Genomic DNA, 20,781 nt, shown 5'->3' with positions numbered 1-20,781 from the left:
GTAATACTCGTGATATGCCAGGTACGTATCTTGGTTCAACTAGTCATCACAACAGTCCTATTCAGTTGCTACTATTATTATCCCCGTGGAACAGAGGTAAGTGAGGACAAGATTTATGTAACTTGCCTAAGATCACACAGATGCCAAGTAGGGGAGCTGGGATATGCGCTCAAGGTAGAACTACTAAGCTCTGATACCGAATCATAATTTGGTATCAGTGTGTCTGGCTGGTGTATCAGCCAACCCAACATGCTGAGGGGTCACTGGTGTTAAAACTGCTTAGCAGAGGCTGTTGCATTTTCTCTACCTTCTCAAATACCATTTCACCACGGATGATGGAAAACTAGAGAGGATCCAACAGAGAATCAGATTACTGGATGAACAATCCCTGTTGAGGCATTTATTCATTGGACACGTTTTTGTTGAGTGTCAACCACGTGCTGCCATGTGGGACAGTAACAAACAAGACGGCACGTTTCCCGCATGTATGGAATGTATGTTCTCCTTCCTATGATTCCACCTTCCATGGCACAGGCAAGTGCCCCCACTTTTCTGTCCCCCCACCTCAATTCAGGTGCTGGGAACTCCTCGTTTATGACGTTACCCATTCCGTAACTATCCTTCTGGGCTGTGCACGGTCTGTTCTACTCTCTGCTCCCTTTATAGGGTTTTTTCTCTAGTTTATTCCCTTCTACCCACAGTCACCAAACCCCCTCATTTCAGGCACCTCTTATCCTCTTCCCTGTGTGGGCAGCTACCAGCTATATATTATGGTGAACATCCGATATCCTGAGTAGAGGAGCAGAGGAAGGTAGGTGGGACCTCTTTCTAAAACTGTGGATCAGTGGAGGCCAGCGAGTCTGTAACCCAGTGAGCAGGCTGCAATAATTGGATGAAGAAATCAGGATTGGAGGATTGGAAAATCAAATAAAACTAAGATTATTGTGTAAAATGCCTGCTACAAGGTCCTGTAAACTTAAACTTGCTGGGTGTTGGTTGAATATCGGTGTTGAGCTCCCTAGCAGCCAAAATAAAAAGAGAAATCACAATTGGTTTGTAAGATTTTCATGGTCCATAGGTTGAAAACAAAATAATTTGTCAGTGGAACTCTTAATTTTCCTTCTACACAGAACAGAAAGAATTGACTCCTTTGTGTACTCACCCAGAGGACCCTGTCTGGTGTAGTGGGAAGTATCTTTAACAAAAATTATTAAAATGCACTAAAATGTGCTTGCTTTGTAAGTCATTTTGTATTCATGGGAAGTAGCCTTGGGAATGGCTATCTCTTCAAGGTCAGCCTCCACTTTCCTTTTTGCCTGGGTCTCCTTTGGCACCTAGAGTGGTCTTCTGTGCATAGTAGGTTCTCTGTCAATGCAATCGCCTGATTTACCCTTAATTGGGTGCCTACAGAATCCCACTGCCCTGTGTCTTGTACCCCATTGTATCTAAGAAACATCCTCTGACTTAAAAATTGCTGGTGGGAAATAACTGAGAGGAAGAATAATTACTGAGGAAAATAGAAGCAGTGCTTCCTAAACTTATGGGCATTCTGACAGAGATATCTTTGAGGAAGTAAGAATTACCATAAATCCCAAGGGTGAACCATAGCACTAGATGTAGAAACAAAGAAGCCAAGAGTCAGCAGAAACCTTCTGCAGTTTGCGCACTCTGATTTCTGGAAGACAAAAGGCTGCCATCAAGTCAGCTTTAAGGGTCAGCTAGTTGCCCCCTTTCTATCCCGCTTCTCCCAAACCCCATCCTGCCATGTGCAGAATGTGAGGCGGGATCTTCCTGAGGGTGTTCCAGAGTAGAAGCTGCTCATCTCCAAGAGTGATTAACATCCCCATTAGTTACTTCTGACTGCTTGGCTGGAAAGGGGAAGATTTTTTTTTTCAGAATTGTAGCACCGGAAGTGCACAAACAAGCCAGATCAGGTTGGCTGTTGGGGGGGGCACTTAGCTCCTGCTGCATGCAGAGGGGATCCATTGGAGCAATGCCCCGGGGCCCTCTCTCTCTCTCACCTCCCTTATTCTTCCTCTCGGAGAGCAGAGACTCGCCTGATCGGTTAGTTTGGAGAAGGAACTGGACATCCCTGACTTGGCCCCTTCCTGTTTTTCTCTTCGTTCTCCCCGCCTGCAGAAAGCAAGCCCTCTCTACTCCTCCATGCTGTAGGGTTTTTTCGGGGACAGGCTCCATGGGGGAGCCTACAGGGGTTCAGCACTGTTTGTGACTAGGGAGGCAAGTCTGCCCAGTTCTGCGGTGCGGCATCAGGAAGCCAGTTGTTGCCATTCCCTTAAGCCTTGTTGTCTAACAGCCATATCAATGGTGAAAGTGACATTTCAAATCCTCCCTTCCTGTCTCCTTGGCTTATTTCGCCTTTGGTCTCATACCAGAGTAAGGAAGGGGTGTCCTGGATTTGGACCCCGTCAACCCAAACATTGACCATAACAGAGTTCATAGGAGGACTGAGGATGGCTGGTGGGTCTCCTCAGAGTATAAGGAGGGGCCATCCACAAACTGCTGTTGCTGAAAGCAGGTGGTAGGTATTGGGGAAGCCCAGGTCTCCAGGTGAGGGTTTAGAAGCAAGCAGGGCAGGAAAACCAGGTGGGGAACCTGTAAATGACATGTGTATATTTGTCTGTTCAGCATCCTCCCCCCCTCTTCTGGTAACTGTGCCCAACTTCCATTGGGAAGCTACTTGTCATGTGGGGTTCCTCCTACCTTTCTCTAAGGGTGGGTATCAGGCCAATGAATTACAATTTGGGGACATTTATGGAACTGTTGGGAAGGAGAAACTCTGCATTGGGACTGGTAGGTTGGAAGGATGCAAGTCTGAGGTCACCGGTGGACATCTTGCCACCAAGGGGGAGATGAATACATCATATGTACATATATACAAATACATAAACATCATATATACATATATAAGCATACATATCCACACATACATATACATCAGATACATCAATATGAAACCAACACAGAGGAAAGCAGGGGCAAGAGGTAGCTACTGCACCTGTATCCAGCTATGCCAGAAGCTAGCCACCTGCACTTCTTAACTGAAGATACATTCCCTCTTTACTTAAACCTGTTTAAATCAGTTTTTTCCCACTAAAACTAAAATAATAACAATTAATAAATAAATCAAACAAGGGTTATGATTTGTTTGGAAGGAAATGGAAGCCGTGCATTTATTTATTCTTTCTCTCAACTGCATAAATATTCAGTGAGCAGTTGCAATGAGCCAGGTTCTGTGCTGGGTCCTGGCAATACAGAGATGAATACAGCACCATCCCTGACCTTAGAGGCTCAGGTTAGCCGGAGAGAGACAGGTGAGCAAGTGACCATAATGTGATATAGTACATAAGCTAGGAGAGGCATGTGGAGAGTGCCATGCTAGCCCAGGGCAATGGAGGGAACCATTCCTGAGAGGGAACAGTGGATTGGCACTTAAGGATGAACAGGATTTAGAAAAGTAGAGAATGAAGTGGTATCCATGACAACATGGAGATGAGAGGTCAGGATGAGGCAGGAGACTAGTATGTAATAACAATGAAGAGGAGGATAAGTATTATATCTAGTTAACATTTAATGAGTGCTTATTATACACAAGGCATTATTCCTAGTACATTAAAATTTTTTATTTTTTAGGCTGCACCGTGAGGTATGTGAGATCTTAATTCTCTGGCCAGGGATTGAACCCGTGCCCCCTGCACTGGGAGAGTGAAGTCCCAACCACTGGACTGCCAGGGAAGTCCCATACTCCTAGTACTTTAAATACACAGTCTCATTTAATCCTCCTTATGATTCCATGCAGTAGGTGTCTGTTTTATAGGTAAGAAAGTTAAGGAACTTGCTAGAAGCTAGTTCCCAGGGCTGCTGGGATATAAGGTAAAATGTATGGAGTGAGGGTAGATGAAATTCTTGTGACTTTGAGTAAGACCCAGATTGCGAATGGTTTTGAATATAATGCAAAGGGTTTAATGAAGAGAGCAGAAGGGCATTGCAATTTGCTGAGTGCCCACTGTATGCCAGGCAAATACCTGATCTCATCAAATCCTTATAATTCCCCTACTTAATGAACATTATAAGCCACAGTCTTACTAACAAAACTCAGATATATTTCTGTTTCCCTTAAATCGTTCTACTAGTAAGTGGCAAAAGGAAAAAAAAACCCTTCCCCTTTACCTATTTTCTATCTAATGTATTCTTCCCTACTCTTTCTTTATGACAGTTATTTTATTTTTTTATTGAAGTATAGTTGAGTTACAATGTTGTGTTAGTTTTAGGTGTGTGTGTGTGTGTATATGTATATATATATTTATTTATTTATTCTTTTTCAGTTTCTTTTCCATTATAGGCTATTACAATATACTGAATATAGTTCCCTGTGCTATGCAGTAGGTCCTTGTTTTTTTAATCTATTTTATATATAGTAGTGTGTATATGTTACTCTCACACTCCTAATTTATCCCGCCCCCCTTCCACTTTGTTAACCATAAGATTGTTTTTTATGTCTGAGTCTGTTTTGTCAATAAGTTCATTGGTATCTTTTTTTTTAGATTCCACAAATAAGTGATATATGATATTTGCCTTTCTCTGTCTGACTTACTTCACTTAGTATGATAATCTCTAGGTCCATCCATGTTGCTGCAAATGGCATTATTTCATTCTTTTTTATGGCTGAGTAGTATTCCATTGTATATATGTACCACATCTTCTTTATCCATTCATCCTGTCGGTGGACATTTAGGTTGCTTCCATGTCTTGGCTACTGTAAATAGTGCTGCTGTGAACATTGGGGAGTATGTATCCCTTCTATTTAGAGCTTTTGTCTTTTGGGGATATATGCCCAGGAGTGAGATTGCTGGATCATATGGTAACTCTGGTTTTAGATTTTTAAGGAACCTCTATACTGTTCCCCATAGTGGCTGCACCAACTTACATTCCCACCAACAATATAGGAAAGTTCCCTTTTCTCCACACACTCTCCAGCATTTATTATTTGTAGACTTTTTGATGATGGCCATTCTGACAGGTGTGAGGTGATACCTTATTGTAATTTTGATTTTTGATATTAGAGAAATGCATTTCTCTAATGATTAGCGATGTTGAGCATCTTTTCATGTGCCTTTGGCCATCTGTATGTATGACAATTATTTTTAACCCTTTTTTCCCTTCTGATCATCCAATGAAAACTGTCAGTCCTGATGTACATGGAAATATACACAAATGAAATTTTGCTCGTGGTTTATTTCACTGCATGGGAATTTTATTTCCTTCATATGGACAGACTATAAAAACAGTATTTTAAAAGAATTGTTTCTTAGTTTTTTACTTGCAAAATATTAATGGCCACTTCCTTTAAAAAAGCAATAAATCCAAGTTTTGCAAATGGATAAAAGATGTACATTTAAATTCTGCTGAAATGTAAATTTCAGCAAGAAACCTGCAGTTATTTGACTAAATAAGAAATTAAAATTTTGGAGCTGTCTTTGCATGACAACATCTCTTTTGCTATCTAATCAATTTCATCATTGTTTTATTGGCATCAGGTCCCCCATACCATGGCTCTCAAAGGTAAGTAACAAATCACATCGTCAGTCCCAGAGCTCGCTTTGCTAGACACGGTCAGATATATGTCAGGGAACCCCAGAATTCCCTAAGACTCTTTGAGTTTAATTTGTTCTGTATAATCCCCTTTGTCCTAGAGTTAATGAGCTCGGTTTTGGCAAGTTCTGTGCATTCTTCATGTTGTCTGTGTCAGCAAGGTGAGGATGTGACTCCAGTTCAATTGTAAGGTTGTCTACACCACAGTAAATGTCAAAAGAATTCTGCCCCATATCCAGGGGTCTACAGGTTTCTGCTTGCGGAGCAACTGACAAGGTGTTGTCACTGTGGACAACAGTCTACAAAAGCATTTCTTCTGAACTGGAAAGCTGGATAATTTTCCACTTGTCTTCCAAAACAGTGAAAATGGCTGAAAAGCTTGGTCCTTTTCAGCAGCAAACATAATGGTGAATGCTGGGTTTAAATTCTAGTTGTTGCCTTATCCAACTTGCTAAAAATGTCCAGCAAGAATTTATCCCTGTCAGATTATTCTGAGAAGGGGTCATATTTAGTCTGTTAGAAGTTCAGTCAGGTGTTTTAAGATTTGTTCTCTAAAAGCTGGTAAACCTCTCTAGAGAAGGGCTTCAGAGTCTGCTTCTGTTTCTTGTCCTGTTTTTTTTTTAATCCCATACTCCCAATTTATCCCTCCCTTCTCTTCTCCTTTGGTAACCGTGTTTATTTTCTATGTCTGTGAGTCTATTTCTGTTTTGTAAATAAGTTCATCTGTGTCTTTTTTTAGATTCCACATATAAGTGATATTGTATAATATTTGTCTTTCTCTGTCTGACTTACTTCACTTAGTATGATAATCTCTAGGTCCATATGTTGCTGCAAATGGCATTGTTTCATTCTTTTTTATGGCTGAGTAGTATTCCATTCTCTCTCTCTCTCTCTCTCTCTCTCTCTCTCTCTGTCTATCTATCTATCTATCTATCTATGTACCGCATCTTCTTTATTCATTCATCTGTTGATGGATACTTAGGTTGCTTCCAGGTCTTGGCTGTTGTAAATAGTGCCGCTTGAACATTGGGGTGAATGTATCTTTTTGAATTAGAGCGTTCTGGTTGCATCATATGCAAATATTTTCTCCCAGTCTGTAGGATGTCTCTGCTCCGTTTCTTGACAAAACATGTCGGGAAGGTGGCTCAAGGCAAGGCCTGCAGGACCTTCTCTGAGGCCGACTGACTGGGTCTGACACTCAAGCACAGCAATGCAGGGATGTCACTTGCCGCTTCTTTTTCACTGTATCAGTTCCCCGTTGCTGTGTGACAAACCTCGCCACAATTTAGTGGCTTCAACAACAGCCATTTGTTTGGCTCATGATTTTGTAGGTTGGCAGTTTGGGAGGGGCTCGCTGGTGGTTCTTCTGGTCCGGACTGGGCTCTGTTCACGTCTCCCAGGCTCATTCATGCTTTTGCATTCATGGGAGGTGGGTTGGCAAGACCAGCTGTTTTGAGATGGCCAGGCTGAGGGATGTCTGAACCCTCTCTCTGCATGCTCTCTTACTCATCAGCAGACGAGCCTGAGCTTGTTCACATGGTGCCTGGGTTCCAAGAAAAGCCAGAGAGCAAGCCTGTGAGAACAAGCCCAAGTTTCTTTTCAAGTTTTTGTGTGTCACCTTTGCTCCTGTCCTACTGATCAAAGCCAAGTCACATGGTCAGTGCAAATTCAAGTCATGAACCAAAAATCCAAGGATCAGTGAGAGGAGCTACCTTGTAAGGATGTAGATACAGGGCGGAGAAGAACTCATGGACATCTTTCCAATTTACCACATTCACAAAGCACAAAATAAGCTCTTTTAGGGTTTAAAGGGGCCAATAAATTATACTCTTTCTCCCACGCCTGCGTTTACAACCAGCTGAGAGAAGTAAATGGAATTCAAATTGGGCAGATCAAACACCAGCCTTTATTACTGGTGAAATTAGAATGAAGGCATGGCTTGCTTTGTAGTCTGTAGTTCAAAACTTCTACAACTCCTACAACTCCCTGGAATTAAAGTAACCGTCTGGAATAGAGAGGTCCCCCTGCAGGAACTTAAAAAATGTGTGTGTTTTGTGGAGGTGGGTGGTCAGACAGAAAGAAACTAAAGGAAGTGACTTGGTAGAGACACTTTATCCTCTGCTCTGTAGAGAAAAGTGGACCAGTGGGTGCTAGACACTTCCTCTCCCATCAAGGAGATAAAGAAAAATGTGGAAGGAGGGGGCCAAAGTGACTATTTTATGAGCCTAGGTGGGAGTGCTGTGAAAGGGAGAAAAATGGTTCCCCTTAACCCAGATGTGTTTCCAAGCAATGAAGGTGTTCTTTTTGTGCCCTGAGAACCATCTTTTCCCTCTTAAGTGAAATTTTGCTTGACAATGAAACTATTCATCATTTTGAAGATGTGCATGGCCAGTGAAGTTTCCCAATGGGACTGGCAAAGTAGGACTCCTTCTTTGACAGAGTAAGTGAAAATAGATGAAAACCAAGAATTGGCTGCATTGAAAGACATCAGTAGTTACATCCTGTTGCAGGTTGAAGGGAAATGCCATGACCTGCCAATTCCATGGCCTGCTTCTAAGTCCTGGAGGGAATGTAATGTTTTGGGAATGGTGCCATTTGATGAAGGGGCTGCTTCTATTTCTTTTCCAATTCTCTAAGACCCAAAGAAGCTAAACTGTGGTGTCACAATGAACTTGTCTGTGCAGCTAAGTTTTCCCCTCGGCAATGCCAGGAGCAAATGTTGGGGGGTGAATTTTCATAGTCACAACAGTCCTCAAAACTCAGGTTCGTAAACAATGTTAACTGCTTTATTTCTATATAAAAGAGAGTCTTAGCTTTCATGTCCCTAACTCCAGGAATAGTGGGGAACTTAATCTTGCAAAACCAAGTAGGCTTAGCCAAGTCTTGTTTAGAATTCAGTCTCTTTGGGATAAATATACAAAGAATTCTGGATGCCTGCCTTCTCCTTTTTCTTTTGCTTTTCCTCAGAGGAGAGGCATCAGAAGAACATGGGCATCTGGTCCATGGTCATCCTCTGACCTGTGATGAAATAACTAAGTTGGTCCTTGTCAACATGTGTTGACATTTGCTTCTGTGGTCCTATCTGGCCTCCTGTTGACAGGTCATGATTTTGTGACCTCCTTGTCCCGACCTCAAGCACTTTTGGGTCAGATACCCTCTCTCAGCACTTCTGCTCTCCCCTTGATGGCTTTGAAACTCTTGGGATCCTTCCTCCCGTCACACTGGAGTGCACAGGGTCCCACTCTATGAGGCCACTCTGGGCCCATCCAGAAAGATTCTTCCCTCCATCATTGCTAAATTACCAATGATGGTACACTTGTTGGAAACAGCTTCTCTGAAAGGCTTGCAGATTCTCCAGGGGACACTGGAAGGGAAAGCATAGGTCTGCTGTGCTCTGAGATCTCCCCAAATCATTTGGAGTTTCTGTGAAACCTCCCTCCTTCCCATCTTTCAGCCACTAGAAAGGGCAGGAAGTATGGTCCCTTCCTCTGAGATTTACCTCCAAATATATCTAATTCTCTCACTCCCCTCTCCCAAATTTCTGGTAGATTATCTCCTCCTCTTAGCCCAGTCTTCTTTCTCTTTTATTTAATGCCTCTACTTTGCTTTGTTCAGGGCTCAGCTCTTGATTTTTTCCCTCTCAAGGCTTTGAAGATGGCCGGGACTATTATGGCTGTAAAGCAAGCATTCTGAAAACCAACTGAGCTTTGGTTTTAGGTTGTATCTCCCTCCCCCGGCGAGGCAGGGGGTAGAGAAAGCTTTTACTGCTGGTTGACGTGGTAGAGTGTGGAGGGTGAAATTGAGAAATACAGGGGAAACTTTCTCAGTTAATGTCACAGAATATTATCCTCCTCTAGCACCTTCTACATCTTCCAGATAAGGTTTCTGTGTTGGGAAAATCCAAAGTTTCTTAACAGTGCAGATTTTTCCAAGTTCAACATGATTTTCACAAAAGATCCACCTAGAGGCAGTGGTAAGTCTACATAGGTGCTCTTGGGAAAGAGAAAAATGCTGGCAGTGCCGGGGCTGGGAGGCAGGTCACCAAAGAGGACAGAAGAGCTGGTGTGGACACAGGTGTGGAGATGGTGCCTCCGCTTATGGGTTGAAGAGAGCAGAAGGCTGTTCTCGGCTGCACAGACACCTTGAGCACCCATGTTAGCTCCATTGGTAGTTCCACAATGTATCACCCATCAGGAAATTTTTCTCTCACCAATGATGGAACATAAAACTTCTCCCCTCCAAAGAATAAGGAGTCTGGTGGCAGCGGGGAGGTCCCATAGCCCAACGCCACAGTGCTCTAAGGTCTGTGAAGATAGATGTGCATCTCGATTTACCCCCTTCCAGCTGCGTGACCTTGGGCAAGTTACTCAATCTCTCTAGTCCTCAGTTTTCAGATCTGAAAAATGTGAAGAATGATAACGCATGGGTTTGTTAAGATAATGAAGTGAACTATGGTATGCAAAGTCCTTGGCAGAATGCCTGGTACGTAATAAGTGCTTGATAAAGGTTAACCATTATTCTTGTATCATTTTTAATTTTCATTGTCGTTGCTGTTGTGCTTCAGGAGGATGCTGTAGAGATTTTTGCTTTGGGTCTATTTTGGTTTTTTTGCCAGTGACTCACACTGTTCAGTGTTAGACTAAGGGTGGATAAGGGTCAGGTGCCACTTCAGTCAGGTTGGCTGTGAGTGTTTCTGGGTAAGGTAACAGTCACACAAAAGGGCAGCTACATTGGAACCACACCACAGAAGTATGAGCAAAGAATGTGTGAGCTGTGATGACATGTTCAAGTTCAAGCTAAGCTAAGACTGATGTAGACCAGCCGTGTTAGAATCATAATGGCAGTTATGTTTTCTTCTTTCCTATCATTGAGGTCCTATTCTAGATACCATAAAATGGTGACCACAGTGATAGCACTTGTTAGAAGTGGAATGGTACCTTAATAATATCATTTGACATGAAAATGCCTTTCCAGATAGGTAATTTACAATGTAGTATAGGAAAAAATTTATGCCGTGTTTTCAGATAACTTGGAACCATCCATGTAACCCCAGGGTCTATAGGTTGCATATTAAGAATTTCTTTCATTGTGTAAAAAGGAAAAATCAAAATGGAGTTGGTATTGCTAAGAGAGCTCTCTGAAATAGAGCCGGGGGGCCATTGAGGAAGTGTGACTTATGCACATCTCAGCCTGGATGCAATCTGAACTTTAACCACTTCTTTCTTAATGTAGGCATCCAGAACATCTGCCCAACGTTCCAGAAACTCAACATACTTACGGCACGCTTACCCTAAAATAACTCGTGACAGCCTGCCCCTGAAGGGCCGATATTTCCTTTCTTGCATCAAGGTCAATCATAATTCTTGAACAACCTTGTGGTTTTACCTTTATAAGCCCCTAACTCTTTCTGTTCTTGGAACTCTTTCAGTTTTACCCAAATCTGTGTCTCCTGAATTGCAGTTCTTAAGACTCCCCAATAAAGCGCTTTGTTCTTTGCAGCCTTGATACTGGTGATTGATTGAGAGCTGGTCTCTTTTTTTTTTTTAACATCTTCATTGTAGTATAATTGCTTTACAATGGTGTGTTAGTTTCTGCTTTATAACAAAGTGAATCAGTTATACATATACATATGTCCCCATATCTCTTCCCTCTTGCATCTCCCTCCCTCCCACCCTCCTTATCCCACCCCTCCAGGCGGTCACAAAGCACCGAGCTGATCTCCCTGTGCTATGCGGCTGCTTCCCACTAGCTATCTACCTTACGTTTGGTAGTGTATATATGTCCATGCCTCTCTCTCGCTTTGTCACAGCTCACCCTTCCTCCTCCCCATATCCTCAAGTCCGTTCTCTAGTAGGTCTGTGTCTTTATTCCTGTCTTACCCCTAGGTTCTTCATGACATTTTTTTTCTTAAATTCCATATATATGTGTTAGCATACGGTATTTGTTTTTCTCTTTCTGACTTACTTCACTCTGTATGACAGTCTCTAGGTCCATCCACCTCACTACAAATAACTCAGTTTTGCACCTTTTTGTGGCTGAGTAATATTCCATTGTATATATGTGCCACATCTTCTTTATCCATTCATCTGTTGATGGGCACTTACGTTGCTTCCACGTCCTGGCTATTGTAAATAGAGCTGCAATGAACATTTTGGTACATGACTCTTTTTGAATTATGGTTTTCTCAGGGTATATGCCCAGTAGTGGGATTCCTGTGTCATATGGTAGTTCTATTTTTAGTTTTTTAAGGAACCTCCATACTGTTCTCCATAGTGGCTGTATCAATTTACATTCCCACCAACAGTGCAAGAGGGTTGCCTTTTCTCCACACCCTCTTCAGCATTAATTGTTTGTAGATTTTTTCATGATGGCTATTCTGACTGGTGTGAGATGATATCTCATTGTAGTTTTGATTTGCATTTCTCTAATGATTAATGATGTTAAGTATTCTTTCATGTGTTTGTTGGCAATCTGTGTATCTTCTTTGGAGAAATGTCTATTTAGGTCTTCTGCCCATTTTTGGATTGGTTTGTTTGCTTTTTGATATTGAGCTGCATGAGTTGCAGGATACAAAATTAATGCACAGAAATCTCTTGCATTCCTATACACTAATGATGAAAAATCTGAAAGTGAAATTAAGAAAACACTCCCATTTACCATTGCAACAAAAAGAATAAAATATCTAGGAATAAACCTACCTAAGGAGACAAAAGACCTGTATGCAGAAAATTATAAGACACTGATGGAAGAAATTAAAGATGATACAAATAGATGGAGAGATATACCGTGTTCTTGGATTGGAAGAATCAACATTGTGAAAATGACTCTACTACCCAAAGCAATCTACAGATTCAATGCAATCCCTATCAAACTACCAATGACATTTTTCACAGAACTAGAACAAAAAATTTCACAATTTGTATGGAAACACAAAAGACCCCGAATAGCCAAAGCAATCTTGAGAAAGAAAAACAGAACTGGAGGAATCAGGTTCCCTGACTTCAGACTATACTACAAAGCTACAGTAATCAAGCCAGTATGGTACTGGCACAAAAACAGAAATATAGATCAATGGAACAGGATAGAAAGCCCAGAGATAGACCCACACACATATGGTCACCTTATCTTTGATAAAGGAGGCAAGAATCTACAGTGGAGAAAAGACACCATCTTCAATAAGTGGTGCTGGGAAAACTGGACAGCTACATGTAAAAGAATGAAATTAGAACAGTCCCTAACACCATACACAAAAATAAACTCAAAACGGATTAAAGACCTAAATGTAAGGCCAGACACCATCCAACTCTTAGAGGAAAACATAGGCAGAACACTCTATGACATAAATCACAGCAAGATCCTTTTTGACCCACCTCCCACCTTTATCTCCTAAATGGGAATAAAAACAAAAATAAACAAATGGGACCTAATGAAACTTAAAAGCTTTTGCACAGCAATGGAAACCATAAACAAGACAAAAAGACAACCCTCTGAATGGGAGAAAATATTTGCAAATGAAGCAACTGACAAAGGATTAATCTCCAAAACAGACAGCTGGTCTCTTTAAGTGCCAACAGTCTGAGCCATCTGTCCATCACCTAGGTCACCCAGCCCAGGCATGTACACATAGTAGGTGTATAACAGATGTATAATAGGTGCATAGTAAGCGCTTATTCAATTGAACTGAAAAGTCTTCAAGACTCAATGATTTCCAGTTGTAATGGTGAACAAGAAGCACTGGAACCCATGCTTCAAGTGTTTCCCTCTCGGATCTGATGAGACGGGTAACTGTCTTGGACATACCAAACTGAAGGTTTATTACTGAAGTATCAGTCCGTACAGAGCTCTGCCAGAGGGATGAGATGAGCAAGCTCAGGAAATGAAGCCAAAGATGGGAAAATGGGAAGGTGACCAGGTGGTACATCAAGATAAAGGAGCGAGGCTAAAGTCAGGGGTTTGGAGAAAGGGAGGGAGTCGGGGTGAAAGGTGAGGGAAACAGAACAATTCAGGCTGGAGTTGAGAACCTTCATCATGTTCTGGGAAATGTATCACCTGCCTCTGAATGAAGCCCACTGGGAGGAACAGGTGTGATGGAAGGAAAATGGAGCTATTCACTTCCCTCTTGATAAACAGATAATTTTAGACAGTCTGGTGGTAATAAAAAACTTTCACGGGTGAGATGCAGCTCCTTCAACTAAAAAGACATTCCTGCTGACTCAGAGCAGCTACTTAGGATCTCCATGGGCATATTTTGTTGTAAAACTCTAGAGAAAGCCAGGGACTGTTCCCCAGGTCAGTGCTTGGACGAGCAGAAACAAAGGGTCCATCTGTAGGATCCGCTGCACTGTGCAATTAGGACCTGCTGAGAAATGGCAGGTGAGGTCAGAAGAACACATGTAGCTAAGAAAATGCACCCTGACATGGAGTTTTTATTACAAACAAATATAGTACATGTCAGGGATGCGTCTGGGGAGGGGAAGGATCATTGTGAGGTCCAAATTCATAGGCAGAAGCCTTTGCCTGTGGGTGCCCTCCTCACCCTGTTTGGGAGCATCTCCCAGGAAGCAGGGATGAGTCGTTCCTTTCAGCCTCCCCTTCCACCACCCTGACTGCCCTCTGTGCATCCCCTGGAGTCTAAATCAAGTCCCAGCTCCATGCTCAGCAGAGTTGCCCACTGGTTTGACTTAATTCTGTGATTCACCTTCTAGTGAAGGGAATTTCTTTGATAAGCCCATCAAGACTGAAAACTTAAACCTCCAAAACTTTCTTAGTAAAAAGCTTAAGATTTCTCCCAAACTTGCCTGACAGATGCAAACTGCTCCCAGCAACCAGGGTAGATGGCCTTGAGCCCACTGTTGCAGTGAGACCCCCAACCCTCAGAGCATGGCTCCAGGGCCGTGGATGTTAGAAGTTCCAGCAGAGACATTCTCCAAATACAGTCTGAGGCATTCTCCACTGGTGTTGCCCACCAGGCGCCCATCTCTGGGGCTGCTTAGGAGTCAGGTGGGCCGAATTGGAAAGATCTGCCTCTGCTCCTTGCCAGCTGTGTGACATCAGGCAACTTACCTGCTCTCTGTGACCCGGCTTCTCATCTGTAAAATAGAGATTATAATACGCACATCCAAGAGCGATGGGGGTTCCAAACGGGATGATGCATGCAAAGCCCTTAAAGGAGTGCCTTGTTCTGGGCAGCACGCATACACGCGTTTGTGGTTGTTTTCGTAGATGTTTAAATTGCCACCTACTTGCCTGTCTCCTGTCATTTGCTTCTGAGCTGGGTCTCTGATGGAGAAAGACTTGGCCGAGATCCCCTAAAATCCATTACCACCCCAATATGGCAGAGGACCGTTGAGCCAGTGGCTGCCATTGCTTTCTCGCTGGGTGTTGGCCTCAGAGTACTGGGGTGAGCTGCGCAGGATCAGGTGTGAGTGGTGAGGCCCTGAACCTGCTTTTGTTAGAGGGCAGAGCGGGCTATTCTGGGGGCTTAGATTTGCCTCTTTCCCCTGGACTCCTAGTTTTTCTAGTTTGTCCTTCAAGGATGGGAGGTGCTGGTCATGTTTCTCCTTAGTTCCTCTCTCCTTGAGAGAGTAGCTCCAAGAGGGTAAAACAATCCCCAAAGCCACAACAAGGAGAATATTCCAGCAAAAGAGGAGCTTTCAGGCTCTCTTGAATCCCCTCCCAGAGCTCCATTCTCCAGCGCTGGGTCTAATCCTGTCCTTCCTCCTGGTCTCATATCTGACCAATACACTGAGTGTACCTGTAGGCAGAGGTCCCTCACCCTGGCTGCCCTTGGAAATCACTTTGGGAGCCTTAAGAAGATACTATGTGAGCCTCACCCTGGATCAATCAAGTAGGAGGCTCTGGGAGTTGGCTAGGGGAACCTGTATTTCAAAGATCTTTCTAGGTGACTCCAGTTCCCAGCCACAGTCAAGAGGCTCAGGGTTGGAGAGTGTGCAGACTCTGAGTCCATTCTCTGCTCCCTGACTGCAGCTTATTTCCAGCTTGGGCCTGTGATCAGCCTGCCTGACACACCTCTGTGCCCTGTCTTGACTGTGCAGGTTTCAGGGGACCCCGCAGGGGCTCTTGCCATGGTTTAGCTCCAAGGCTCTAAACATAGAGGGACTAAATCTGGCTGTCACTGATCTCAGTTTCAAAATCTCTGCAACATTTGCATGCTTGGCTATTGTTTAAGGTTTACACGTAAAAGAACAATTGTGCTCCGTGTCTCTTCCTCCCTGCTGCTTGCATTCTGATCCTATTTGTTTTTTCTTGGTTTGATAAATAAAATCTCAGTGTTGGAGAGGGGATGACAAGCAGCTTATCCCCCTTTGGTGATAACGATGACAATCATGCCTGCCATTTATTCAGCCCTAACTACACATCAGGCATCATTTCGGGCGCTTTGATTCCATTAACTAATTTATTTCTCCTAATAACCCTATGAGGTTGGGCCTTTTGTTATTCTCATTTTAGAGCTGAGAAAATGGAGGTCACTCAGTGGGTATGTGGTTGAGGCTGGAGCCCTGTCTTTTTCTGTGGACCTTGAGCCAGTGTTCTTCATCATTGCTATGAACTTACTGAATAGAAGGGAGGCAGCTCTTGTTCCTGAACTGTGGTCTCACTGCCCTAGGAGACTGCAGGGTTTCCCTCGGTGCCCATGGCATGCGCATTCCTCATGAAGCAGTCCTCAAGTCTCCTTACCCATCTGCCGAAGTGGGATAGGATCCTGAGATGGGTGGAGCAGTAAGAACAGAGCCCCTCCTTGGCTTTACCCTCATCAGAAGAGGTGAGCACCCTCGCTCTGGCCGGGACCCTGCCCAGGCCAGCTGCAAGACTTGAGAAGGACTTCTCAGGCTTGAACTCCACGTGGAAACCTGTCTCTTCCCCTGGGATGATTTTTCCCCAGGAAGGGTCAGCATTTGAGCAATTTGGATATTTCCCTGAGAAGCAGAAAGACAATCCACTTCTGGCAGTTCCATTTCTCCAGGCATTGCCTGGACCCAGTGCCTCCGCCCTAAAGGAGCTGTTTAATCTGAGGTCAGCTCCTGCCACATCCAGAGCTGGGTGACATTAAGGTTCAAACTCATTCAGCACCAGGGCATGCTATTTTTTCCATCCTTCACCAGGGCCCTAATATGAATTACTTTTTGGGAAAAAAACCATTTGCAGACCTGGCCTTTCAAATGCCAATGTGTTTGCTTATCAGATTGACTGGAAGGGGGCATGCTAGCTTTTTGGCATAAGTTTTCCTAGGGAAAAATGAGCTGCATGACTACTGGAAAATTAAAAAAAATTAAGTAAATAGGCAAAAAGCCATGCACTAATCAGTAAATCCAGAAACTTCCACAGAGTTCTTGTGGACTCTTCTACTTAACCAGACCTTGTCCACTGAAATGCATTTGCTGATAATTGTGAAAGACAGCTATAAGTTTTGCCTGCCTGATCAACATTATGGCTTCTGGTTACAGCACCCAGATTTTATTGTGGGAAATGTTCTCTTGTCTCTTGAAGGCAGTCTTGGTAGGGCTGTCAGTCAATATGCCCCAACCCCAGCCAAGGGGTGGGCATGAGACAAGACTCAAGCTCAGCCAATCAAATACTCTCTCTCCCTGGAATTTGAATCTTAACACAAAAACAACACGGTGGCATCCATTCATTCCAACAGTTGCCAAAAGAGAACATCCATTTGTTCCTGACTCTCAGATCCCCAGAGTTGTCCTAGTTTCTCTTCTTTCTAAGACCCCTTTCTCCAGCTTTTCATCTGACTCTGGGAGTTATCCATACTGTGACAGTAATTCATTTTTGTGGAAGTGAGAGTTGCTGTTTGTTGCTCACAACCAGAGGCCCAGTGGCCACTGTGATCCTCACCATGGAAACGTTGTCGGCGACACCCTCTGTAGGAAGTAGCTGTGTATTGTACAGTGGGGTCAAAGTTACTGGATATGCCCTTGTCTGTTTTTAACTGAAACTGTTCTTGCCTCGTGCCTTGGTCTGAAGGCAGCTAGCCCAGGATAGAGATGGCTACTCTAGGATAGAGTGGAACAGGTAGAGTTCATCCTCCAGCCCCACAGGAGATGACCCAGTGGGCTCAGTCAAGCAGGTAGAATTGTAATTAGGTAAGTCAGTCTGACTGGCTTCTTCTGAATTTGGAAGAGGGAATATGTAAAAGAGTGACCCTGTGATAACAGGAGGACACAGCAGTGGGCACACAGGGAGAAGCAGAGCTCTGACACTGTCCTTCTCATTGCTCTTTTGATCTTCTGGGACAAGGCCTAAAGTGAGGACACGCCCCCTGCTTAATTCCTGCTTCTCTTGCAGATCTCATCTTAAATGTCACCTCTTCAGAGAAGTCTTCCCTGACTGCCCCCTCAAAAGTTGTCATTCCTAACCACCTTATATGATGCTTGTTCTCTGGAAACACTACCCATGTTTTCTTGCTTATGTATTTGTTAGTTAACAATACCCCCAAACCACCTCTAGAATGTAAGCTTCTTGAAAGCAAATATCTCATCTGTTTTGTTTGTCTCTGGGTCTCTTGGATCTAGAACAGTGCTTGTCTCATAACAGGTACTAAACAAGTATTTTTAAAAGCAAAGTATCCCCCTTTTACTTAAGTTGTCTGTTGTAAGATGAATAGTGTCTCCCCAAAAAGTTTGTTCAAGTCCTAATCCCTGGTACTCGTGTATGTGACTTTATTTGGAAATAGAATCTTTGCAGATGTAATTAATAAAGATGAGCAAATACTGAAGTAGGGTGAGCCTTAATCCAATGAATGGTGTCCTTATAGGAAGAGGGAAGTTTGGACACACACAGAGGGAGAACATGATGTGGAGACTGGGGCAGCGGTTGGAACGATGTGCCTACAAGCTAAGGACCACCAGAGATGACTGGAAATCACTGGAAGCTGGGAGAAAAGCATGGAACAGACTCTCCCTCAGAGCCTCCGGGAGGATTCAACCCTGCTGACACCTGGATTTCAAACTTCTACCCTCCAGAACTGTAAGAGAATATTTTCTTAGCATTGTAAAGAATTTGTAAGCTATCTTCTCCTTTTCCTAAGTTGGGAACAATTCCATATCATTCGAAGCTTGATAAAATACCACTTCATTCATTCATCATTCATTAAAACATTAGCTGATTGTTTACTACAAGCCAACCAATGAGATATAAAGATAAATAGGGCTTTTTTGGTAAAATGACTCCCAGCCAATTAGCTGTGTTCTCCTCGGTGCTCACATAGCACTTTGCAAAGCCCTTTAGTGTAGCCCTTATCACATCACATTTTGGTGAGTTTTTTTTAACTTCTTGATCACACAGGCCCTACACTTTTTAATGCCTAGTATACCATGCCTAGTACAAAGAAAATATTCAATAAATCCAATGAGTGAATGAGGTGGATTAAATGGTGGATTAAATGGTGGATAAAATGGTGGATTAAAGATTATAGTCATAAGACAAACAGGTGAATACTACTATGATACCAAAAGTATTGTTGGAAACACTCTACTTGTCTTTCTCCTGTGTCTGTCCTAGGGTGAGGGAGCCAGCACGGTGAGCAGGGAATGGAAATCAGGCAGTTCTAGTACTGGCTTTGCTCCTGGAGGTGATCTCCTCATTGTGGCTTGAACACGGATGGCCAGAGTCAATGGGCAGAATTGAAGGACAGAGAGCGAGAGAAGGAGAGAGAGAGATTGATTCCAGCTCAACTTCCCAGCAGTCAGAGGTAAACAAAGGTAAACTGAGCTGGCTTGGGATGTGATGAGTTCTGTCGCGCGTTAGGTGTTCAGGCAGTTGCCAAGATAAATGACGCTTGACAGGAATCCTGTAGACTGAGGGTACTCACGGAGTGCGTGATGATTAGATTAGATGGTTCTTTAATTTCCGTTCCAACTTAGGCAAATTGGAAGTCACCTGGGTGACTTGGGCTAAGCCACCCCCTCTCTGGGCCCCAGATTCTCGTCATCTGAGGGAATTGACTCTAAAAGTCCCCCAGACTGGGAGTTCTGCAAGTCTAATGGAACTAAATATGTCACAAGTATGAACAGCTGGACAATTATGATGGGAAGCAGTGGGCTTCCCACTGCAGTAGGATGCATTGGAAGCGTGATACGTAGGAAGCAAATCTTGTTTCAGGAAAATGTGAGCGCAATTTCTCTGCCAGCTGTAAACAGACATCCACGTAGGGTCTTTTGTCCTCGAAGTAAGGATTTCTAAAAGGCAGGGGGGTTCAGTGGCATAGGCAGGATTTGGATGTCTGACTGTGAACCCATGACCTGGGCTATCCGTCAAACTGGAGTTCAACGACCAGGCCATGGAGTCGTCTAACAGTTTGCTGTCCTAGGTTCTTTCATGATGATCTCTTGGCAGTAGACATGTGATTGCCTCGTGTTGCTTTCTCACTTATGTAACTCATTTTGTAAAATCTGCTTTTCCTAACAATTAATTTTCAAAGAAAATTAAGTTTGCAGTAACGAATTAGCAAGATTCGTTAATTGCAAGGAAACCATGGGGTACAAAATAATGGACAAAGGAGTACCAAAGAGAATCACCCCAAAACAGATACGCCCAAGAGGGCCCAGTCATGGAGGAGGGTGGTGGGATGGGAGAGTAGGGACATAAAAAGTGGAGAAGAGGTTCTCTTTAACTTATATAGAAATTTATTGAGATGGACTTTTAATGAGATTAAAGGTAAGTGACTACACTAAACTATGGGCTCCCCAGGTTCTGATCACCTCTTTACTCTTCATTATCACCTGTGTAGCTCTTTACTGTTTTGCAAAGTGCCATTATAGCTGTGATTTATTTAGATCTTCATAAGAACCTTGCACATTAAGATACTGCTATCTCTATTTTGCCAGTTAGGAAAACAAAACTAAGTGAAGAGTTAAGCTCAAGGTTGTGTAATCATCCTGAATCTTTCAGCCCCAAGCCCAGCATCTCCTCAAGCCCAGCATCCAATATTCCACTGCATGCCAACCCTGTGGTACCCTGAAAACTCTCACTTGGCATCAGATGCTTTGTTCCAAAGGAAAGACGATGGCTGATCACACTTGATAGCTCTTCTGGTTTTGTGTCTAAGGGCTCAAGCTCTAGGTTTTTTTTTTTTTTTTTTTTTTTTTTTTTTGCGGTATGCTGGTCTCTCACGGTTGTGGCCTCTCCCTTTGCGGAGCACAG

This window comes from Grampus griseus (assembly GCF_964374135.1).
Source record: "Grampus griseus genome assembly, chromosome: 11".
NCBI lineage: Eukaryota > Metazoa > Chordata > Mammalia > Artiodactyla > Delphinidae > Grampus > Grampus griseus.
Note: the sequence above shows the minus strand (reverse complement) of the source record.